Source organism: Desmodus rotundus, chromosome 11 (assembly GCF_022682495.2).
Source record: "Desmodus rotundus isolate HL8 chromosome 11, HLdesRot8A.1, whole genome shotgun sequence".
NCBI lineage: Eukaryota > Metazoa > Chordata > Mammalia > Chiroptera > Phyllostomidae > Desmodus > Desmodus rotundus.
The window spans coordinates 61,810,106-61,836,506 of NC_071397.1; the positions used below are offsets into that span (position 1 = coordinate 61,810,106).

At 36.6% G+C, this 26,401-nt stretch overlaps 2 protein-coding genes across 3 annotated transcripts in view; one reads left to right on the plus strand and one right to left on the minus strand.

Moving 5' to 3' along the window:
* The window catches only part of ARMC2 (armadillo repeat containing 2), a 222,192-nt gene that overhangs the window by 175,844 nt on the left and 19,947 nt on the right, over positions 1-26,401 (plus strand). Inside the window, exon 20 of one of the 2 annotated variants that reach the window (XR_011650561.1) lies at positions 13,529-14,842. The exons of the other annotated variant lie outside the window; for it this stretch is intronic. The gene's annotated coding sequence lies outside the window, so the exon portion shown is untranslated. Of the gene's footprint in view, positions 1-13,528; positions 14,843-26,401 lie in introns of those variants that run through there. 2 annotated transcript variants of the gene reach the window in all.
* Positions 1-26,401, minus strand: part of SESN1 (sestrin 1) — a 108,561-nt gene that overhangs the window by 62,071 nt on the left and 20,089 nt on the right. The window lies entirely within an intron of this gene.

A 26,401-nucleotide genomic window follows, 5' to 3' on the forward strand; every position in this document is an offset into this window, starting at 1 on the left:
TATGTGAAACACTATCTGAATTGACTCTTTGAAAGAGAAAATGTAATCCTTTAGGAATGTTTAAATTGAGTCTCCCTCATCACCTTTACTCTGGACTATAAGGTGAAAGAGGATTTAAGGTATAAAACATGAGTTGGGTTGAAGAACTGCAAAGTGTTTAGAAACTGCAGTTACTGGCTTTCTTTTTTCCTGTAACTGAACACAAGATGAAAATGATAAATCACTAATGTGACATCAATAGTTTTTAGGAAAGATGTAGAAGAGGAGTTTCAAAACAAAAACACACAGGTAGCTGCAATGTACCAGAATGGCAATTCCAGAAAAACAGGGATTTTTGCTACTTTATTATAGCCTCACTCCCTGGGCAGCTGCTCAATAAATACTTATAGAATAAATGAATGAATTAAAAGTGTCCCCCTATACATTTCAGAAATATTTATGAAAGTTTTAAGAATAATTTTTGTGGACCTCCAGTCAAGATGGCAGCATAGGCAGGCATGGCTCACCTCTTTGCACAACCACTTCAAAATTATAACTAAAATACAGAATCATCACTCAGAACGATCACTAATTGAGTTGAATGGAAGTCTGACAACTACAGAATTAAAGAAATCATGACCATCCAGACTGGTAGGAGAGGCACAGACGTGGAACAAGCTGGACCCACATCCACGTGTGGTGGATAAAAATTCAGGAAGGACATCTCTGGAGCAAGGAGTCCCAGCACCCCTACCAGGCCCCCCAGCCCAGAGTTCCAGTGCCAGGAAGGTAAGTCCCCACAACTTCTGGCTGCAAAAATGAGCGGGGATGGAGTCGGTAGAAAAAACTGCTGGAGCCCCAAGCAGCTCCTCTTAAAGAACCCACACACGGACTCACCTGCTCAGACTCACTCTCTCTGAGCTCTAGCACCAGGGTTGTAGCTTGAAAGGCATCAGTAGCATACTGGGAGAAACTGAGGTGTCTGGCATCAAGGCAAGCAGAAACCATTGTCTCTTTTCTAAACCCTCCCCCCAAAGAGCCAGAGAACCAGCAAACGGGTACCGTATCTGAAACACCATCAACCTGGCTAACACTGTTTGACTTACCTTGGAGATCCCCTGAGACTCAGCCCCACTTATTTTACCGGTCCACCCAAACTCCTTTTCCATATGAATGGCTGGTATTGGTAAATGCTGCACAACTTCCTAAATCCCCTCAAATAAGCAACAGCTGCCCTCAGTAAGCCCCAGGACCAGCACTAGCAGCAGCCAGCCTAGATTCAGCTTTGCCTGGGAACCTCCAAGCCCAGAACAAATAGCAGCCATCTCAGATTGCTGTATAGCTCAGGCAGGGTAGCCCTGGGCAAAACACAGGTGGGGTCTGACCTTGGCCTGCACCACCCAGGAAACCCCAGGGCTAGTGCATCCAGTGGACAGCTACAGACCATGTCGGAGCACCACCATCCTGCCCCTGCACAGCTGATCCTCCATGGGGGTGGAGGTTGGTGGTCAGTGGTCACAGCCAGTCCTTGAAGCTGACTGGCCTGGGTAAACCCCTCCCATTGATCTGACAACAGCAACCAAGGTTCAACTACAAGAAGGGGGTGTACTCAGGCCCCACAAAGGATGCACCCTGAGTACCCAGTGTGGGTGATAGAGGAGGCTGTGCCACTGGACCCTTACAGAACACCTACTACATTAGGCCATACTATGAAGACATGGAGTCAAAGCAACTCTACCTAATACATAAATGCAAACACAGGGAGGCTGCCAAAATGAGGAGACAAAGAAGCATGGCCCAAATGAAAGAACAGATCATAACTCCAGAAAAAGAACTAAACAAAATAGAGATAAGCAATCTATCAGAGTTCAAAACACTGTTTATAAGGATGCTCAAGGAACATAGTGAGGACTCAGCAGCATAAAACAGATCCAGTCAAAATGAAGGAAAAACTAACTGAAATAAAGAACAATTTGCAGGGTAACTACAGGAGATCGGATAAAGCTGAGAATCAAATCAATGATTTGAAACATAAGGAAGCAAAAAACAATCAGAACAAGAATAAAGAACCCCAAAACATGAGGATAGTATAAGCAACCTGTGGGACTACTTCAGACAGTCCAACATTCACCTCATAGGGCTACCAGAAGGAGAAGAAAGAGCAAGAAATTGGAAATCTATTTTTAAAAATAATGAAAGAAAACTTCCCTAATTTGGTGAAGGAAATAGACATGCAAGTCCAGAAAGCACAGTGAGTCTCAAACCAGATGGATGCAAACAGGCCCACTCCAAGATACATCATAATTAAAATGCCAAAGGTTAAAGATAAAGAGAGAATCTTAAAAACAGTAAGGGAAAAGCAGTTAGTTACCTATAAAGGAGTTCCCATAAGTCTGTCAACTGATTTCTCAACAGAAACTTTGCAGGCTAGAAGGGATTGACAAAACATATTCAAAGTCATAAAAAGCAGGGACTTACAGCCAAGATTGCTCTACCCAACAAAGCTATCATTTAGAGTCAAAGAGCAGATAAAGAGCTTCCCAGACAAGAAGAAACTAAAGGAGTTTATCATAAACAAACCATTATTATGTGAAATGTTAAAGTGACTTATTTAAGAAAAAGAAGTTCAAAACTATGAACAAAATGACAAAAATACATATATATCAACAATTGAATCTGAAAAACAAACGAAGCAAACAAGAAGAACAGAGACAGAATCATGGACACTGAGAGTGTTTTGATGGTTGCCAGATGGGAGGAGGTTTGGAGGAATGGGTGAAGAGGTGAGAGGATCAAGAAGTACAAATAGGTAGTTACAGAATAGTTATGCGGGTGTAGAGTACAGAATAGCAAATGGAGTAGCCAAAGAACTTGTACACATGACTCATGGACATGAAGAACAGTGGGGGATTGCCTGAGGAAGCAGGAGGTGCTCGGTGGAAGGGGCCAAAGGGGGAAAAATCAGGACAACTGTAATAGCATAATCAATGAAATATAATTTTAAAATATTTTTGTTAATAATTTTGGCGTAAGAAAGTAAAAGATTATAAATACAAATATAAAATTATTAAAATTAATCATACTTTTACTTATCAGAGAAAGCCAACACTACTAACATTAGTAGAATTACCTCGTTCTTTATCTCATGGATATCTTTACATAGTTGAAATCAAACATTACTTAAAATAGTCTAACTTGTCTTCATTGTACATTTAATTTTTTTGCTCTAAACTTTTCTAATATTATTGAAAGCAAGGGTCTTCTTTAAAGCCTATGTAATATTATATTCAAACATTCAAAAAGATCTAAAAACAATTTTTAGTGACAAGTTTCATATAAGGTACTGATCCTAGAGTATTCACTAGTTATTGGCATGGAATTTATGATTTATAGGCTTGAAGGCAAGACTATCCTATAGGAAACATCATTACTATCAAGTATGTTGTTTTGATAAGAGATAACATACTTCTGGTTCATTCATTTGTTCATCCACTCAACAAATATTTATTATGGGTGTACTGTGGGCTAAGTACTGAGGATATGGGAAGAAAAACTACAGAATTGCTAATCCCATAGATTTTATAATCTAGTCAAGGGAGATAGACATTAATTGACCAGTCAAAATAGTGATTTTAAAATCACAACTGTGGTAAAGTTGTAAATGTTAGGAATAAGAGGTATATTGTTAATGTCGCCACTATATAATAAAAGGAACTGGCCTAGGCTGTTTGGTAGTGGGGGGCTGTATTTATCAGGAATTGGGGATAGAAGGTAGGTTGGGAATAATTTTGTCTAACATTTACTGAGTACAACATTCAATGCTAGTCAGGCCTTGTATTGGGTACTTTACATGGTTTATCTCATTATCTCATTTAATTATAGTACCTTCATGAGTCAAAATTATTTCCCCCCATTTTACATATAAAGAAGTTCAGGCTCAGACAGAAGTCAAATAATTTACTTAAGATCAAATAGCCAGTAAATAGCCATGGGGGTAAGTCAGACAATAAAGCAGCTAATCTAAAGTCATATGTGACATATACCATTTCCAAGCATAACTAAGATTTATACTGACATATAAAGGATTTGAAGGTGTTAATAAAGCATGAGGAGGGGTAGGCAGAGTATAGGGGGCAGTACATTCCAGGTAGACTGAAAGGCATGAGAAAGGCTCTGAGATGGACGGACTTCCCAGGAATCAAAGAGAGAACAATAAAAAAAAAGGCAGTAAAATAAGCAGGAACACAGAGAGTAAGGGGAAACAGGGATGAGACTGGAGGAAGGCAGAACCAAGGCAGTGAAAAAGCCCTCATGGGCCACACTAAGGATGTTGGCTTCAATTGTAAATGCAATGAAAAGGCACAAGACACTTTTACTGCTTCTATTGGAAATTTAAAAACAAGAGGAAGAAAATTCACAAAAGTTGGATTCAATGAAGCAAGAAATAAAAGGATGAATATTTGCTCAGTTTTGAAAATGTTTTCTGGAACCTGTCATGTCTATGTCTAAGTCTGAACACTAAGAACAAAAGTTGCAGCATTCAAATACCTTTTAAACAAAGTCAAATGTAGATAAATTCAAAAGAGATTTGGTTCTGTTCTTTCTGTGTCTAATGTGCAACTACAGAAGAGGGTTCTATACAGTTCTGGAAAATGGCTTTGGGCAAGGTTTGTAAAAGGATGGGTTAATTAGCTGATATTTAATACAAAGGCATGTGGAGGCCCCAGGGCTAAGCAAGAAGCAGGGAAAGTTGACAAAGATTTCAGACATAGTAGTAGTCTAGGAAGGATGGTATCACAGAGGTATGAACATAGAAACAGTCAACATACCATTGAGAATATGCTGGAAAAACCTGGGATCTTCATGAGGCTGTGGGAGATGGGTGCATGGGGGCTATGATACAGTCTTAAAATATCCTCCCTAAATGCCAACAATCACAAGATTGTGTGTCATGTAGACACTGTGTTACTTTCAGTGGACTGGACCCTTGGATAACAAATCTTTTGTAATCTCTGTTAACATGCAGATCACTAGCTATATATTCATTTATGCAGTCCTTTGAATCTCATAGAATGTGTGACTCCATATTTCTTAATTATAAGTAATTAAGCCAATAATGAATTTCATACAGAATGTATTTTCTGAGGCAACTGAATTCTGTGATCAATTATCTATATAATGTAGCTACACTATAATCAATTTTTTTCCATTTTCAGTTTCCACAAATTATGTTCATTGAAATAAATTATTTTCCCATAAATTTTATAATAAAGATTTGATTTATCCATCAGGTTTTTCTCCATATCAAATTTGATCAATGATGGGTTCTACCATTGTGAGTCTTTTTGTGGCTATTATTTTTACCAAGCCTAATTTTCTCAAAGGTGATGAGAAAATTTGATTTGCTTTTTTTTTAATTGGTAAACTTACTTTGTTCAGTTTTAGTAGTTTTCATCTTTATTTTGGGATTATTTCTTGCCCAGATTTTTTCCTTGTCAACTTGTAATGTTACCAGCAAAATGTTTCTTTTCTTTACTGTTGGGTTTGTTTGTTTTTATTTTGAGGAGGAGTCTGACTAAAATTCCCTGAATATAGTTCTAAGTTATTATTAATTTAATTTTCTGTTGATTATTCATATTAATGATAAAACACAAATTCACTTAAGTATAGAACAAAGACTAACTTTAAGAGTTATACTTAATAAGTAAAATTTAAATGTTATAAATCTTAAGCATGTGAAATAGTATTTGACTACCAAAAGGAGGATAGAAGAGAAAGGAATAATATATTCATTAATTTTCTCAGTTTAATAGAAGAGAGTACAGTCTAAAGTTCAAACATATAGTTTTAACAGATTTTTTATATCTTATTTTTATAATCTTTAAAAATACAGTTAAAGCATTCCATTAGAGATTTACGGTGAATATTTTTTTCTAAGTGCAATGACTGACTACAAAGGTATGAAAAATTATAAGTTATATCAATTTACATGTAATATATCCTGACCTACTTGAGGACTGTATCTCTTCTCCAAAACCTCCAGTATAGTGGGCAAAAAAATATCACTTAAAAGTTTTCTTCTATTATTGTGAAGTTCATCTTGTAGCATATTTGTTGGCAATTTTTGCTTATTTATAACTTACCTATTTTTGTCTTTTGCTTTTTCTTACTGATTTTTAAGAGCTTTTAATACCTTAGGAATATTAATGTTTTTTGTACCTGATATAACTTTCATTTCCAATCTATGGTTTATATTTTAATTTGATGGTATTTTTTGATGTACTTAATTTTTTTATGCAATCAAAACTATCTTTTCTGTTAAGCTTCTTCCCTTGTCATTATTGTCTAGAAGACCTTCCCTAACTCAAGGTCAAATTAAATATAAGTTATAATTGCTGGTGTGAGGTAGGTTCAAACTCCTTATTTTCCTCAAAAAGTTGAAGAGTTGTTCGAGCACACTTGTGGAACAAACCTCCTCTCCCCGTGGGATGTATTTTTGATGCTCTAGGTGCCAACCCTCACCTCTCCTTGTCAGTGGCTGCTACATGGTGCCTCTTGTTCTTCAGCTGTATTTATTGCAGAGAGAACTCTTTTCCTACCTGGTATCTGGGTAGAGAGGAGAATGAGGAGTAAGACAGTCCAGTCCTAATCTCCCTTTAATTTATTCTTTGCATCCAACTTTCTCCACCTTCCTCTCCAGTCCCTCTTGGGTCCTCAGTTTATTTCAGATTCTACTCTCATGTTTTCCAGCTGTATGGTATTTTTCAAAAATGTAATTTGATATTGAGTACTAAAAGAATACATGGGAAACAAATGTGGTTATTCCAATCAACAACATGGTTCACATAAATTGAGTAATCATTAGACAGAAAAAAAATCACCAAGTGAAAAAGTGCCTGGTAGGGATTCTTTCAAATTTTCTAAAAAATGTGTAAGTTACTAATCTAATTGCATATGATCTGTGGTAGGCCTCAATAAATGTTTATTATAGTGAAAAAACTATTTTTAGGTCTAAAAATATAAACATTGGGTGAAGTTTCAAATTTCAGAATTTTTAGTATCAGAATAGTTTTTTTGCAAACAGTATAAAAGAAAACAGAAAAAAATAACTCAAAATTTCTTTGTGTTATAATAAACCACCTTGTGATTCATAATTAAGTAAACTTCAGATATTTTCTAGTATCTAGACACCAGCAAGAGCTTTGTTTCTGTAACAACTAGAGCAGGGGTGACAAACTCATTTTCACCAGGGCCGCATCAGCCTCGTGGTTGTCTTCAAAGGGCCTAATGTAATTTCAACTCCTTAACAGTTAAGGAGTAGTTACATTTATACAGTCCTAAAATTATTTCAGCCCTTTGAAGGCAACCTCAAGACTGGTGTAGCCCCTGGTGAAAATGAGTTTGACGCCCCTGAACTAGAGGAATCACTACATTAAAAAAAATTAATTCTGTAATTATGGTGATAGATGTTAGATTTAGTACAGTGATCATTTTGTAATATGTACAAATTTTGAATCCTTATGTTGTATACTGGAAACTAATATAATGTTGAATGTCAATTATTTCTCAATTAAATTTTTTTAAAATTTAAGAGCTCCTTTTAGTCATATTTCTATTGATTAGATCTCCTCCCAGAAAGCTAAATGTTACCCTAAGAATAGGTAATACAAACAATTAAAATTAGTTACAGTCATCAAACACCTTGGTAGTGGCAGACAATGGACACTGGGAAAAACTCCATTTCCCACAGCCTTCTCCCCTGCCTGTCTCTATGACAGAAGGTGTAAAAGCTAAGCACTTGATTTCCGAGCCTCCTTTGAGAGTCCACGTTACACAGTTTTGGCCAATGAGACACAAACAGAAGTCTGTTAGCACTGTCTTTTTCTTTTCTACTGACTGACAAAAACATATTTGTGATGTATGAGGGGGGACCCAAAAAAACCCTTGGAATTATCCTCTGGAGGGCAGGCCCTTTGTAGTATAGGTTTCCCCTGTTAGGTGAGTGTTCTAGAAATCCATCTGTATCAGTGCACCAGCTGGCTTTGTTGTGAGAAGCTGCATTTGGCTTCAGTGAATTTGTTTTGAAGACTCTTTCAATGCATTTGCCCATTTCATGATGGGTGATTTACAAGCACACATGCCTCACTGCACTGAGTGTTCATCAGTCTTTGACCCAAAACAGCATGACCCCTGCACCCCACCCTCCCTATTCACCCAGTCTCACCCCGAGTGACTTTGTGTTTCCCTGGATGTCCTCAAAGGGAAATGTTTTGCTGATGTGGAATAGGTGAAACAAAAAATGGCAGAAGCACTAAAAGGCACCAAGATCGACAAGTTCAAAAACTGTTTTGAGCAATGAAAAAAACTTCTCGATAGGTGTATTGCATCAAATGGAGAGTACTTTGAAGGTGACTGAAGTTGAAACAAGTAGGAATAAGTGTACAATTTTTTATAAATAAATTCCATTTATTAGGCCCCCCTAATATAGTAGGCAGCTCCCAAGATGGCGCAGTGGTCCCTGCCTCCTGTTATTCACACCTTTGGGTAGTCCTCTCCCATATTGTATCAGGGTGTGTAACCAGTATAATATAGCAGAAGCAATGACATCTTACTTCCAAGATAAAAAACCAATCCCCCACTGCCCCTTTGAACCATTTGCCCTGAGGAAAGCCCACTGCCGTGTCATGAGGACCCCTATGTGGTAAGGAACTGAAGCCTTCAGCCAATAGTCATGTCAGTTAGCTTGGAAGTAGATCTCCAGTTCAACCAAGGCTTTATTGGACTATAGCTCCAGCTGTTATTTTGACTAAAGCTCATGAGAGACTTGAGACAGAACTGCCAGCTAAACCACTCTCAATTCACAACCCTCAGAAACTGCGGAGATAATAAATGCTTGTTTTCAGTTGATATGTTTTGGAGTAATTTGCTATTCAGCAATAGATAACAAATACAGTGATGCCTGAAGGTATAAGAGCCACTTGGTGACCCTGAGAATGAGAATCACACTCAAAGGGTGGTAAAGAATCATTATTAATATACTTGAGCATCAGCATCGGCTCTGAGTACCTAAATTAAGGTTTCTTATGGAGGGGGACCTCTATCTAATTTAAGTCGCAGAGTAAAGTTTTCTGTTATTTGCAGCCAAACACATTCCTAAATGACACATTCAATAATTCCAAAGCGAAGTTCCTTTTATTCAAAGATCTGCCTCTGCTCAGAAGTTCATATGTCTCTTATCTTCTGGAACGCAGCTATTCATTTCCTGGACCAGAAAAAAATGCCCAGGCTGTCCTACAGGCACTCTTGGCATTTAAAGGCAATGGCTTGGATTATCCCCTTCATTCAGCTAGTAATTACAGTTTTTCTCAGTAGAATGCCTACTTCTTAAAATACATCTTCCTCTGCCATATCCTTTTTAAAAATTAATTTGACTATATTTCAAAACACAGAGAATTCAGAAATGGATTCTAAACTGCTAGATTGTATAATCCATAGGATTCTAGAACATGTTTCAGCCAAAGAGCAGGAACTGGCTGTCTCTACCCTGACTGAAATACAGAAAAAGGGAGGCTTCAGCCCCCAAAAGTCTCCTCTTAAAAACCCCCACATTTCCCCTCCTAACTGCAAATCTCTCTCTAGATGCCAAAAGATGCCAAAACTGTAACACATAACAGAAGGAAAGTTTAATTTGGCACAGAAGTAAAAGTAATTTAGATCCAGTGACCTTGCTTTGTTTTTTCATTCCAAGTGTACAGTTGCTCAGAGATAGAGGCAACATGGCCCAGAAGAGGAAGAAAAATTACAGGAAATCCTGATCCACACTTGTCCAAAATCATCAAACAATCTAGGCAACTGATATTCACTCATATGATAGCTTTTAAGTTGTCAGCAATTCCTGGCAAATATAAGAATAGAAAATAACTTCAGCATCTCTGAGCTCTAAAAGGCTTAGTGTTCTTATGGGTCTTTTGCTCTTAGGAAAGAGGGTGGGGTGGGGAGAACATAAGTAAAAGGACATTTAGCCAGAAAAATAAACCTTCTGCTCTAAAGGTTTACATGAACCAAGATACCAGGAATACTATATTTCAGGAAATAACAAATTGAATATAGAGTTTTCCAAAATGTATGCAAATATGTGTGTGTGTGTGTACATACACATATAGATAACTTCTTAACATTTAACCAACCCAAGGAAGCCATTTCTTAAAATTTCTAGGATCTCTGAAGCCAGCTGAAGTATACTCCTAGATTCTAATAATAGCTTAATCATACATAGTCAAACAGGCACAAAATGGTGTTTCACAGAAATGTGATAGGTACTATTCCAATGATCAGTAAGTGGATTTGCTTATAATATTTAATCAGTTGCCTATGTTCCAAACAAATTGACATGAATTGATAAACCTGGAACAGCTTCTTCACTCTACAACATGGTCACTTCTACAACAGCTCTGCATATAAAAAAGCAAAACAGGCAAGCAAACTTTGAAACATTAGTTCCCATTTCAGAGAGATCCACACAGCACTTCTTATGTTATACTTAGAGAAGGTATCGTATTTATGCATAATTTGGCATGGAATTTAGGATTAAATTCAGTTCTAATTTTTATTCTACCCTTTGCTGCCCTACCAACCCTCCCAATAACAGACAATATCTTACTGTTTTAAAAAGTTACTTATGATAATATTCTCCAGACTTCTCTGCAATTTGAGTATTTCTTCCATTCAAAGGAAGACAGGCATAGCCTATAACAATGAAATTGAACTCCACCAGAGGCAAGACAATGTGAGTTAGCTCAGGGACTTCCCCTTTGCTACACCATGGTACTCTTTGACCTACTTTGGTCAAATCACCCCTTTAATTCTCAGCCTGAAAGCACCAAAGCTAGGCCTCTGTTAAGCATTGTGCATTAATAAACAATAATAATAACATCATGCATATACATTTATATTAAAAACATCATGTGATCTGTAGAAAAAGCCACACTACTAGATAAAGCATTAAAAAGGATAATTTGTTGAATATTTTTTCCTGAAATAGATTCTAAAACTGTAAAATGATACTTCTAAGAGAGGTATTATAAAAAATGTTGTAATAGCATTTTTAAACTAATACTTCATGTGATTGATCCGTAAATCCCATCTATGCCTAAGCTCTTTTATTGAAAGAGACTGTTTCTGGGGTGGGGTGGAGGGATGGGGAGAAAAGGCATACAACTGTAATTGAATAACAATAAAAATTAAAAAAAAAAAGAAAAAGAAAAAAAAAGAAAGAGCCTGTTTATAAAACTTTACTGTTTCTAATTGGAGTGGAAGAGATCTGACCTGCCAAGTCTTCCTTCCCCTGAGAGAAGATGCCGTATACCTTCTCTATGAATTAGTTCAGTACTGTGGAGTTTTACAAAGATCCTAGAAAAGTACATGTGAAAATAAATAGCAATGACAGCGAACTAATCTCTTTTAGAGGGAAAATCCCTTAAAGGCAAGGACAATTCCCTCCTTCATTTACCTTTTTAGGTCAGAAAAAGTAGGCCATTAATAACTATAATTAGTACAGCATCTGTAGGATGCTCCATTCTAACTACATAGAATAATTTAATACTATTTAAATTATGATTAAATGTGATCAGAACTGATTGTGTCATGGAGCAACTAGTAAGCCTCAGAAAATTTGTCACTGGAAGGAAGCAATTTTCTCACCAAGACAAGTGACCAAGAAAATCAGAATCACATGTTTTTCCTATCCCTCCCTCTTTAAATTTATACCTTTCAGTATTTCAAGAGGGAAAGTATACACTGTGCTTTCTAACTTCCTCTCAATCTTTCTGTCAGGATAGGCTGCCTTCAAATTAATTTAAATGATTAATTCAATAAATGGATATGAACATTGACTCAATTTATGATTAAAATTGCTGTAATAACAAAAAGTTAACATTTTCTTTAAAAATGTAATCAATTCATAGAAATATCTTATACATATTACTCACAACTTAGATGTATCTATCTGATTTTAAAGTGTGCATAATCTAAAATTAAAGCAGCAATAATTTTTTTCTAACTTAAAGTTCCCTTAGGAGGAAAGAATAATGAGCTAACTAATATAGAAATTTGTGAACCACAAATGAGTCCACAGATTATACTGAAATAAAGGAGAGGCATGTTATATAAGAAAAAAGTAGCCTTAACCAAAAATTTTTTTCAATAAATTTACTGTCTTGGAACCTTTTATTATTTGTGTAATATAAAAATAAAAAAATCTAAAATTGCATGTACTTTCAATTACAAATATAAATGTATTATTTATTCTAAACAAAAATGAGACATATCAAAATTGACTTCACATAAATATTTTGGGTTATGCAGTAAACTCGATCTTTATCTTCATCTTTTTAAATTAATTATCTAGCAAATATTTATTTAGCTTTTACTATGTACCTACTGATTGGAGAAATAAATGATGAAAGAACCTGACATGGTCTCTACCTACATGAAGCCTCACTCTAATGGAGGAGCGACATCAACCCAAGAATGATCTAAATGTGGTAAAGTATAGTGCTCTGAGAAATAATGAGAGAGAGAATGGATCTAGTCAAAAGAGAGTCTGGGAAGGCTTACCTGAGGAGGTTACAACTGAGATCTGAAAGAGTAGGAGTTTATTAGGTAAACGAGAGAGAAGAAAAGCTCTGTCCAAGGAGAAGAAAAGGCATATATAAAGGCTGTCTAAGATTAAGCACTCAGAAGCACAGTACACTTGAAAAAGGAACTGCAGACAGCTCGTGAATCTGGGCCATACAGAGCAAGAAAGAATACAGTGCAAAGCAAGGCTACAGTGGTAAGCAAAAACCAGACTGTGTAAGACCTTATAGAGAAGGTGTCTATTCAACCTGGTTTACCCTTGTGGATCTGGCATGATTAAACTGTCCCAGTTTGAATAATAAATTTTGTGAGGCCATGTACGAATTTTGTGCTTGACCAAAACACTAGTGGAAATCATATGTATGTGAGAGAGACAGAGACATAGCAACCAAAAATAACAATATTATAACATGAAGCTAAATATGAAGGTAAATATACAATTGCTAGAGATCTATTCACCTGAAGTCTGAAATGCACTTCACAGCTGGTCTCAGGGAGTACAAGATGTCTGAAATTGTATGAGCGGTAAAACCTTTCTGCAGAATGAAGCAGCCCTTGGGTGCTTGGTCACTGGCCTGTTTGAGTCCCAGTTCCCAGCTACTCTACAGGGGTTGGGTGGACTTCTGGCCTGAAGATAGGGACAGGGATACAAGGTCTGTCAGGAAAAAGTCCAGCGATTGTTAATATAATGAGAACAGTTTGCCTGACATCAGTGTAACCTGGCAGCCAGGGCCGGTGGACTGGAATGCACATGCATGAACAATGACAACTTCACTGTATTAGTCAGTGTGGGTGGTAGATGCCATTAAGTGAGCATGTGTACTGTGTGGCAGTCTCATTCAAGTTGACTGACTGAGTAGTGCAATGAATCTGCATCAAATTTTGCACATTAAGCTTGAATATTCCTCCATAGAAACTACTTGGATGATTCAGAAGGCTGCAGCTATGGGCAACTGGTGATTGGCAGCTTCATCATGACAACACACCCACTCATGCATCAAATCTTGTGCAGAGTTTTTTGGCAAAACATCAAATCACCCAGGTAACTCAGCCCCCTATAGCCCGGACTGGGTGCCCAGTGACTTATTCTGCCTTTTCCCAAAACTGAAATCACTTTTGAAAGGGAAGAGATTTCAGACTGTCAATGAGATTCAGGCAAATATGACAAGGCAGCCTATGGCAATTGGGAGAATTGTGTGAGGTCCCAAGGTGCCTACTTTGAAGGGGACTGAGGAGTCATTGTCCTATGTACAGTGGTTCTCGTATCTTGTATCTTCTTCAATAAATGTCTCTATTTTTCATAGTACATGGCTGGATACCTTCTGGACAGAGCTCTTATGTCTGTCAGCAGGTGGGGAGAGGTATATCTGAGATAGAGGAGGAGGAGGCTGCCAGGACAGGCCCCGGAGTAAGTGCTTAAAGTCTGTTCATCCCAAATTCCCCATGGGCCTTACCCAGTGGCCAGTTCAACGGCAATGATGGATGGCAGGGGGTGAAGATGATGTGTAAATGTTCATGAGGGATATGAATGTAACCAAGGGAAAGTTTAGGGTACTGTCACTGAGGAACTCACTATCATGACATTTGTCTAAATCCTTGAATCCTGATGTCTCCCCTGAGATTAACACTGTGACCCCTGTTGTTTTCCCTTCACATTGTTCTGGTGTACCTTTGCTGATTTAACTTTTTGATGATACTGTGTATAATGTGCATCTTGTGTTACATCTTCTAATCTGATTATTTTGCCACCCGGTTTATAAATTCCTCAGTAAGGGAATTTGCAGTAGTTTTCCCATTTACATAGAAAGATATTCATTGTATACTGTGAATTTAATAAAGCATTGTAACTAGGCATCAGCATTCAATAAGGCATTGCCTACACAATTATAGCTCCCTTTTTTTTTTTTTTTGCTCTTAAAATAGAAATAAAGAATCAGACTTAATGGATAAAAAATAAAACATTTTAAGGACGGGGAGAAACTTCACAAGTCATCTGGTATCTAAAAATATCTGAAAATAGTTATACTTTTAAAGAGAAAAAACCCCTTAATAACCTAAAAAATTTAGGTTTTCTTCTATTTCACCCCAACTTTCAGCCTTTTACTTTACTCATATCTATGCTAAATTAAATAGTAAAAATAAAATTGAGCCATGTGTATAATTCTGGATCCAAAGAATTCAAATTCATGACATGGGAATCAATAATAAATAGTAAAATAATCATGAAATAGTCTTAGAATCTTAGTGAACTAATATTTGGCCTTGTCACTAAACTGGCTTGATATCTGACAATTGCTAGGGTTCTGCCACCCATCACCTTTTTCCCATAGGCTATGATTATTCCAAATCCTACAACAGCTATACCCATATATTCTTGAATTATATACCAAGATAGTATACAAAAGCTTATGGATGACTACAGAGTTAGCTCAGAGTCAATAATTGGAGGTCGTATACTTGACCCCAAAGCATCATGGATTCAGCTACATAGATGTTCCATGATGTACTAATTGACAACAACATAGAAAATGATTTAGGGACAGGATATACTCGAGAACAAAACAAGATCTGAAAGTCACATTCATCATCAATCACCAAGTCAAAACATGGGTCATAATCATTTTTTTTAACCAGAGTAGAAAATATCAAACATTAGAAAGAAAAAAAAAAGAAAACCACAGTGAGCATAACAAGTGTAAACAAATCTACATCACTGATAATATACTTTAATGTTGGCAAAGTTGTATGGTGCTAAACTAGTAACACTTCAGCAATCACTACACATGTAAGGAGGCAAAATAGCAACAAAGAGCCCTGTCTTTTCCACTTTCTACATCTATCAGTTTACAAACCTTCAGACTGCCAAACATGCTGTGACAATTTAAAAATAGTTACCAATAATACTAGTGTGTACTCTTAGTTTTTTCATCAAGTGCAACACATATATATCCTTTCACATAAGAAATTGTGTTACTTGAATAAGACACATTGAAATAACTGGGGTACTTATTTACCCTAATACTTACCCCCACCACTCCTGCTATGGGACTAAACTCTTATCAGCCAAACTTAAAACTTTACAGTTATTTTCAATATCTCTCTCCTCTAGTCTCCAAATTTAATAGCCCATAGAATCTTTATAATTCTATTTTCTTATTATTTCTTACATTCACATGTTACCTTAACTTTTATAAGGTTATATTTTCCTTAACTATAGGCATATTTGAGAATTCTTATCATTATTGGTGTTCTTATGGATTTATAAAAATATTATTTTCCCCTAATGCTGTTACTATTATTTATTATGATGCTTCTTAGCTTTATAAAAATGAACACTATTATTTAGTTTTTCCTTTTCCTACTTCCATTTATTCATTCAATCTTCAGGGGTCTGTTTCTTTTTATTATTCAATTTTGAAAGAAATGATAATCCACTGTGCTTTTAAAAAGTAAAATGTAATTAATTTAGTTTTTTAAATCATTTCATTGTCCCTCTCACACCTTCCAATCTATTTGCAAAGACTTGGGGAGGGAACTGTAAAACATTGCTGTTCTTCTTTCTAAAGCAGCTTCAAATCTTTCTAAAGCAGCTTCAAAGACGGAATGAGATGACTAGAGGATTAAAAAAATAAAACAAGATTATCGCGCCTCCCAGAAACAAGGCTACAAGCCAAAAAAGAAGATACATGTGTACTCAGGTGTAGAAAAGGCTTGGGATCCCACACTTGTCTTTCAGACATTTGTGGACATAGTGATAGTAATATTCTCAGTGTCACAAAATACTGCCCATTTATTAAAGCCAAAAAATTTCTTTAAAATGTAGTAATATATTTTACCTATTACCACACAAAATTCTATCAATAATTATAGTCTAAAACCAACACATTGAAGGCTTTTTACAGAGATTGGAACTTCTTTTAGTCTAATGTAAGGTAAGAACCTGAAGTAGCTAAGAATAAGAACTGTCCCCTAAATTTTGAAAGAGACACCAACAGAGGGTAAAGTTATGAAACTAATACAAAACTCTAGAAATCCTGGTTTTACATTCAAATTAATTCTCTCAAACTAATATTCATATTGACAGGTAATCCTTTCTTAAATCCCATATCTTGGTTTTTGGATTAATAATATTATCTATAAACTAATGATAGAAAGACACAAACCTACAATTCCTATCCACATCCCTTTCTCCCTAGAGCCTCAGCTCTAGCTTTCTAATGGTGGGAGAAGCAAGCACTGTTTAGGAAGCACAGACTGAAGTCACTAAGATATTTTTTTTCTTGGGGGGTGGGAGTTACTATCTCTTTTTCTTCTATACTGAGGGTAAGGGAGGCATGTGGATCCCTCTGGAACAGGATGAAAAAGACAGTAGGTAGGATTCATATAGGAGTCTAGTCTATTTCCCTTAGGAAAATTTGAGATCTGGACAGGTTATAATAGCACTGATATTATCTGATGGTGTTTAAATTTAATTAAAGGTGAAACCAAAGAAGCCAACTAGATCATCTATTTTCAGGAAGGTGTGATACAAAGTGAAGAAAAGGCACTCCGCCTGGAGGAGACTATGAAGGAACAACCCCTGATGAAAACTAACAGCAAAGTACTTAAATCACAGCAAAGTGAAAACCCCCAGAATTTACCAAATAGTTATTTAATTTTAGGGGGTGAAAGCCAAGGGGATTTTAGGAATATGATGGAATACATTAAATGCTTTTTCTTAGGAAATCTATCCAGAACAAGCAAACCATCAGATTCAATGAAAAGAAGACCCAAAACCTAACAAGACAAAATTAAGAACATGATATAACTCTAAGTTGATTAACTTAAGTATAAGGAACAAGTATTAAAACCACCAAAGGGGAAGAGAGGCTGCAAGGGGTTCATGAAGACAGGTAAAATGGTAGAAACTCCTAAACCACTTGAATAACAAAAAGATATAAACACTTTAAAATATAAAAGAAATAATCACTGTCCCCAAAACAAATATATTGCAATAGTGAAAGACAGTGTTAAACATAAAAGTTTGAGTGTCCATGCAGAGAAAAATTGATTTGCCTGAGTCAAGTGTCAATGCAGACTTGCAGTACAGCAAAAATCACATTTGACATATTGTAGCAAAGAGATGCCAGAACCCAAAATACACATGCAGCTCTGGAAAAAAGATGTAACAGCCTATCGTCATCTCATTAACTCATTGGATGTGATTATTCTGGTGCAATATTAACAAAATTAATTATGTTTCCTAAAACAGGTTTATTTAAAATATATTTATTTTAACCTTCATTTGAATACCATTTAATTTAGTTGCCTTCCTGATGAATAAAAGATCATATACCTCCAAGAGCCTAAAGTCTGGGTGCCCCCCTGTCCTGCAGCCCGTCTAACTCAGCAAAATAAACTGAACCCCAGTTCTCCCCACTTATCACTCCCCCCATCCTAAAGATCTGGCCTATCTGGGCACAAAGGAATTGTGTCACTGCTGGTTCCTCCACACTGTACACACTTCCTTGAGCTTCCGGGGCAGTCTCTCTGCACAGTGCCCACTCCACTGTCATTTTCCAAAGCATCACTAATATGTAGCCAAGGGTACAAGTCTTTTATGGACATTTTGGAGGTAAAAGATAAGAGTTTACAATATGTGGAGAGAAAAACCCCTAACACTGGATGCTAAATATGATTGTCCTTCAAGTTAAATTAAAAGAAAATAAGAACAAATGTAAACACTTCAAAGGGATCCATTTCATTGGCAGACCCTCATTCCAATGGCTCTATCCCTATCTTATTATCAGTCCTCTCTCTAGACTTTTCCATCTCACTTCCCTCGTTTCTGAGTCCTCAACTCTTGACTCTCCCCCACTCCTTGACTGCTCTCATCTTGACTCTTCACCAGAACAATTTATTTTTGCAACTGCCTAAAGTGCTATTAGCCAATTAGCCTAAAGTGCTATTCTTTTCGCAGCTCTAATTCACCCACCAAGATGTATTCCTAAATAGCATGAAATAGGCACAAGAGATGTATGCCAAGTATTCTCTATTTGCCTCCTCAAATTGTCTCTTTGTGCTTCAAAATGGTCACCTCTATGGACACTATCATTGGAGCTCCCTTGCCACCTGGCTTATAATTAGGTCCTTCTAATGGGAGGCACTAACAGACTAAAGGACAGGAGAAAGAAGGTCAAGATATTTACTTATTCCTCCACTTCCCTCCCAGCAAGGCTGAGGGCTAGCTGTGAGTATATTCCTCTACCTAAGGCCACAGCTCCTATTGGGCAGGCAACCTTCTCCTGAAGCTGTAATTTCATTGGTTCCAGTAACTACTCCCAAAGCTTGCCTCTTGAGATTTATGGCTGTTACTATTTTAAAATGCTTTTTATCCTTGGTTGGTTTTCTCTCAACTCCACCCACACCTTCATTAAGTCTCTTCAAGCACCCCAATGTAAGTATGCATCCATTTCCTGCAGGATCCTGGCTGGTTCAGCAGGGAGAGAAAAAGACCTAATTAAAAATTATATTGACCTCCTTGAATTACAGAGAATAACATACTCGTAATACAAGAATCAGTTGTTCTGAGAAAGGAACAATCAGAGAATAAGAGTTCTTGCAAATTAAAAACATGACTGCTGAATAAACATGTAAATAGAAGCACTATATAATGGAACCAGGGTGTAGAGCAAATTTGTAATTTGAAAGATAAATTCAGGAAACTCTCCAAGACATTGAGTAAAAAGACAAAAATGAAAGGACATATGGGAGAAGATTAAGATGGAGGGTTAAACACTTATCTAACAACTGGTCAAAATGGACAGATATAACAGTGATAATGGAGGAAAGGAAGTAATAGATGAATAAGTTGAGATTCAAATCTTTATACTGAAAGAGCCCAAGTGTAAAGCATTAATAATAAAAAGTAGATGGGGAGAGACACACACTCTGACATATACCAATAAAATTCCAAAACTCTTAAGAATAACTAAAAAGATCTTATACTCCCAGAGTATCCTCGTTCTTAAGAAATCCATAATAAAGTATTCAGGGGAGAAGTGTTTATAACTTTCAAGTGGTCAGCAAAAGGGAAGAAAAAAATTAGAGAAAGCTATTATGACAAAATGTTAGTATGTGAATCTAGGTAAAGAACATATGGTATTTACTATATTATTCTTTGAACTATTCAAGAGGTTAAAAAAAATTGTAGAACAACGACAAAATGCACAAGCCTCCCAGAGAGGTAAAAATAAAACAAACAAAAACAAATTTTATTAAGAAAAAAAAGAATGAGATTCAGACTGTCATAAAACCTCTCACTATGAACACTAGATACTAGAAAATATTGTAACAATGTCTTTACATTTCTGAGAGAAAATGATTATAACCTAGAATTCTCGTGAACTATAATGAAACCTGAGGGCAAAATAAAAATAATTTTAAATATTCAAGGACCAGACGACTTAATTCCCACATACATTTTAGGGGAAAAAATACTGAGTTTATGCAATCTAAACAACATAGAAGTGAAACACAAATGAAAAACTAGTTGAAACTGCATCTTTGTTACTATTATGCTAGTCCAAGCATTGTATCAATTACTGCTGAAACACTGCAATAGCTTTTTAACTGGGTGTCCATTGTTGTACCCCTCCTATACATTCCCACACAGAAGCCAATGTGATTTTGTGTTATTATAATTTAATGTCTCATTGTATTTATTTATTCTATATAGCTAATATATTCATGTTGAACAATATACATTCAATGATTTAAAACAAGGTGCAAAAGGCAGTACATCCCTGAGACCCAGATAATGGGGTCCCTGCACGTTAGAGGGCCCGCTGTAGGCCTCTTCCAGCTCCATCTCTTAAATAGGTGAAGAGTCCACAGAGCCTGAGGCACACACCCATCCAGACCATGTACTTGAACCCTAGGAGTCTCTGCCTAAATGGGCTAAGCCCACTCCCAGGGCTGCACTTGGGTTGTCCTCCCTTTGGCCGAATACAGGGACAAGTGACCCACTGGTAAGGCCAGGAAATGGGCGAGAGGTAGCTACATGTAGTGTGTGCGCAGAGTCCTGGTGTGAGAGCAGGGTGTCCACTCTTCATTAACGGGTCTGACAGAGGTTTGGGCTGAGCTGGGAGAACGGGGTGAATGGCCACATGCTATCCAGGGCCCACCCTATCAGAGTGGGCCTGGGAAAAGCCGCAGTCCCATCTCTGTCCCCAGCCAAAAGCTTTCCCCTTCCAGAGACAACTACTGTTTCTAGCACAAGTGATCATTTTAAATCACAAATCTGATAATGCAATTTCTAACCTAAAATATTTTAGTGGCTCTCCATTACTGTTAGGATAAAATTCAAAATCCTTAAAATGGCCATTGTGGTGCTTCTCAGACTATAACGTACACTAGTCACCTGGGGATTCAAGTCTGATTCAGTACGACTGGGATGAGGATTGAGATTCTGCATTTCTAACAACCTCCTATGTGATACAGATGCTGCTGGGTCTACTCTGCTTGAGTAGAGAGGGCTGTAAGAGATTAATATGTCTTTTGAAGCTATGATTTCAGCTACTCCAGCTAGGGAAAGAGATTTTCCTCTTGGCCTCCCTAAGTCATTTAAAAAGCTGTAGCAGCTGGTCTAGGCAGATGAGGGTAGTAGTGGGGGGTTGGGGGGAGGAAGGGTGCTATAGACAGAAATTACAAAGTAATAATAATGGCTAACATTTATTAATTCATTTAATAAATATTTGTTGGACATCTGTTTGTATTGCTAACACTGGCCTAGAGAGCCCAACAATGAACAGGAAAAAGTCTTCATCTTTATGGAGCAGACAGAATCAAAAGTAAATAAATAACAGTATCAGGTAATGTTTGGGGCTAAGAAGAAAATCAAGATAAGGAACTAGAAGCTAAGAAAAAGTGTGTATTTTAGACAATTGAGACATATACAAGGAAAGATTTAAGGGCTTTTTTTTTTTTTGCCATAAGTACGAAGGCAAGCATTATACTGAGAACCTTACAGAGAGTGAGACATTATTATCTCAATAATATGAGGTACAGTTGACTAATTTTACAGGTGATAAAACTGAAGCTTAAAGATGTTAAGTAATTTGCCCAAGGTCAGACAGCTAAGCAGAACAAGAATATGGACCCTAGTAGCCTGGCTAGTACCAATTTTTCTATTAATTAGATTTTGCTGAGGAAAAAACACAACCCTAATGTCTCAGTGGCTCACAGGTATATAGTGATCACGTTAACTCGAGGGTTGGAGCTCTGTTGTGCTTCAGCTGAGCTCTCTGTGTCTTACTTAACATTCTTGATGCAAGACTTGAACTTTTAACCTCTAAAAGCAGACTTGACAATTTATGATAAATATCATAAATACTTCAAGTACCAATATCACCCAACACATCACAAAAAGATCAGCAAACCAAGAAAGATAAGCTAATGTTGAATCAACAAAATTTTCCCTTTGTTAGTTTAAAACTCCCAAATTTCAATCACTGAACTTTTCTTATAAGTTTAAGGAAAATAATATGCAGTAGGTCATTCCAGTTTTAGCAGTGGTTCTTAATCTTTTGGAGTTACAATCTCTTTTAAAATTTGATAAAACTTGGGCTCTCTCCCAAGAAAAATGCTCAAAGTCTACACAATTTTGCAGTCACTTTAGGGGCACACAGTCTCCTAGAAAAGCCATAATCCTCAACTTGAGAAACCCTTAAATTGTAGCATCTGCCAAAATAAGTTTCTCCTCTGAAAACCTCCTTCTATTCCCTGGTGAACAGAGTAATCTTCTTTTACTAATTATTTCATTTAATTAAAAGACAGTTAAGTCTAATTATTAGCACAGTAAAAACATACTTTTGGTATCTAAAACAGTTCTGTAGCAAAAAAGAATAAGGCCTAGACTAGCTGGCTGTTAAGAACTATTTATCTCAGCTTCCTTGAAGGCAAGTTATTTATCGATTACCTATGTGTGAATTAGCCATCAATATTTTTAAAGTGGCTGGTTTCCCCTCTATACTCAGTAGCTTAGAACAAGTATGCTGTTGAATACAATTCTGATTCTTGAGAAATACAAGTATACATATATGTATTTAAGATAATTTATAATTATATATACTTGTATTTCTCAAGAACCAGAATTATGTAAATCATATAATTCATATATGTATTTGAGAGTAAGGTAAATTTGCCCCCTCCTCCCCCAAATTATGAAACATATTCCTAGGCTACTATGAAATGATTTAAGGGTCTGTGGAATTTTCCAGTTACATGGGGTATTGTTGGCCTCACTCTACTTTTTATAAACGGAATACAGTACTACCAAAATGTAAAATGACATAGTGTAGGAAGTGAAAGTAAAAGCAAGTAAAACAGTAACTTTTGATAGTTGATGCCCATGTTTCATTATACAACAACTGAATCACAATCTGGTAGAGTTCTCATTAACACAACATATCCAAATTACTACATGGCTACTACAAGGGCTATAAGGATGATTAAATATGTACTTGAACAAGGCCAGCTATGTTTGTACTTGATTTCCATTATCTTAAAAGAGCTAAGACAATATGATAGTTGACTACAGAATCATTTTTACAAAACACTTTATTTATATAGTATTTTTTCAGTAAAAATGGGAATATTTAAATTGAACAGATCTAGGAACAATTATAAATAAATAGGTAAATTTATATTATTTACATTCAACAGAATACTAAAATATTCTTTAGTTTGAGAGGCAATGTAGTATTGAGATCACTAGAACTCTAAAGACCAAATGCCTGAGTTTGAATCCCAGCCCTTCCACCTACAATTAGCTAGGTGAACAGGGACAAGTTAGATAACCTCTCTGTGCTTCAGCTTCCTTTTATTAAATGGGTGAGTTAATGGGTGCGTGCAAGTACGAGCTTAGAATGTCACCTGGAAAAAAAATCCAAGCTTTGGAATGTAAACTTTATGAAGGTAGAGATTTTTATCTCTTTGCCCACTGATGTATACAGTGCCTACAACAATGTCTAAAGTGGGTGCATGATAAATAGTGGGGGAACGAATGGCTAATATTGTCATTAATATGGACCATGGTTTATGCTTTTCTCCTAAAGAAAAGTGATTTCAGTATAAATGGAAAAGTTGAACCAGTTAAGCTCTGCTATTTAAACTTGGAAATTTCCCCTTTCTCCCTAAACTTCCTCCTTTAAGATAAAAATGGGAACATAAGCGTTTCTAGGTTGCACACTCAATTCTTCTATAGCCCGTAGCACCAAAATATGATTGATAAACTAGATTTCAGTTGAGCAAGAGTGCCATCTAGTGCTCATAAAAGCTACAACAAGCTGAGAATTCGAAGTAAATTTTCATCCAGTGTGATGAAGTCAAAGAAGAAATGAAATGAAATTCATTAGGAAAAAATCTGCTCTATCAACAGCCAAAGTCTTGAAAGAAAGGCATTCCATAAGTAAATGAAAGAATTTCAGCTTTTAAAATCAATATATACTGTACTGGAAGAAATTTATTTTACAGAGTACATTGAAGTTCTACTTAAGATAGGTCATTCTGCTATGAATAGAAGGTGGTGTACTGTGCTTACTTTCTTTTTTTTCCTCTCATTTTTTAAAGATCTTATTACTTATTTTTAAAGAAAGGGGAAGGGAAGAGAGAGAGAGAGAGAGAGAGAGAGAGAGAGAGAGAGAGAGAGAGAGAGAGAGAGAGAAACATCAGTGTGTGGTGTCTTGCATGGCCCCTACTGGGGACCTGGCCCACAACGTATGCACCGGCAACCCTTTGGTTCACAGACTGGTGTTCGATCCACTGAGCCACACCAACCAGGGCCAGTGCTTGTTTTCTTTTTAATAACAAGTTATGGTCTTATTAGGAAAGATAGAAGTACCCATTATGAAAATTTTTGGAAAGTGCATAAAAGCATAAACCATGGTCCAGAGATTAACAGTTATCATTTGGAGATTATATATGTGTTTTCTAGATTTAAAATATATGTGGGATAAAGTAATTTAATTTTAATGAAATATTTGGCCAAGATATTAAAAACATAAGAACATAAATTATACACAAGGTATATTGAGGTCTGCCTAGAAAGTATCCAGTAATAAGAAAAATAGAGACATTTATTGAAGAAGATACAAGAAACATTGTACATAGGACAATGACACCTCAGACCCTTTCAAAGTAGACACCTTGGGACTCCAGACAGTTCTCCCTGCATCTCTTCCACTGTTTAAAACACTGCAAAATTACTTGTTGGAATCACTATCTGCTGCCCGGTCATACCTTCCCGAATCTCATCAATGGTCTGAATCTTTTCCCTTTCAAAGGTGATTTTAGTTTTGGGAAAAGCCAGAAGTCACAAGGTGCCAAATCTGAGCTGTAGGGAGGCTGAGTCACCTGGATGTCTTGATGTTTCGCAAAAAAACTCTGCAAAAGACCTGATACGTGAGTGGGCATGCTGTCATGATGAAGCTGCCAATCACCAGTTGCCCCTAGCTGCAGCCATTTTTGTCCTGTTGCATCTTTCAACCAACGAAGAACATTGAGGTAGTGCTCCTTATTAACTGTTTGGCCTGGAGGGGCATACTTGTAACAGACGACACCTTCCCAATCAAAAAACAGTTAACATGGTCTTGATATTGCTACGACTTTGCTGTGCCTTCTTCAGTCATAGAGAACCAGCCAACTTCTACTGGGGATGACTGGGCCTTTGTTTCTGGATCACAGCTGTAGACCCACCATTCATCCCCGGTTATGACCTTCTTGAGTAAATCTGGTTCATTTGGTTGCAGTTTGAGTCAAGTCATTAACAATGTTCCTTCTGCTCTGGTAGCAGAAGCCACAGAACAAATTTTGCCACAACACGTTTCATGCCAAGATCCTGCATCAAAATCTTGGACACAGTAGTTTTGGAATCCCCAGATCAGCTTCTAGTTCTCACACTGTCAGCCACTGAACTTTGTTGACTGCAGCCTGTAAACATTCAACATTCTCAGGTGTTCTGTTTGTTGAAGGCCTTCCAGAATGTGAATCACTTTCAACAGATTCTCGACCATCTTTGAAGTGTTTGTGCCACACTTTTATTTGTGCTACTCTAATTGCATCATCCCTGAAAGCCTTCTGAATCATCTGAACAGTTTCTGTGGAAGAATGTTCAAGCTTAACACAAAATTTGCAGATTTGTTGCTCTACTTGCTCAGTCATTTTGAATGAGATGGCCACACAGTACACATGCTCACTCAATGGCTTCTACTGCCCCCACTGACTAGTACAGTGAAGTTGTCATTGTTCAAGAATGCACATTTCAGTCCACACTCCTTGGCTGCCAGCTCACATTGATATAACCGTTCTCGTTATAATGGCTGGAATTTTTCTGGAAATAAATAATACACACACACACACACACACACACACACATAGTCTCAAGAACTTTCCTAGCCTCAACTTAACACTGCATTCAGTGTGGTAAAATTTTTTAAAATTGCTATCAGATATGTAATCACTTTGGTCTGGGTCTACAGTAGCCAAAATTTATAAAGATTGGGGCTTATGAAATGAAAAAACATATAAATTATTTCATCTGTTCCGATTCAGATACCACTATACTGATAGTAAATTATACCAACTTGAGTTTGGGAGATTTGAATAAAAATTTGGATTTGCAATAATGTTTTTTTAATTTTTTAAAGTTTTTTTAAAGTATTTTTTTAATTGACTATGCTATTAGTTTTCCCAATTTTTCCCCCTTTATCCCCCCTCCACCCTGTCCCCCCAACCTTCCAGCATCCCC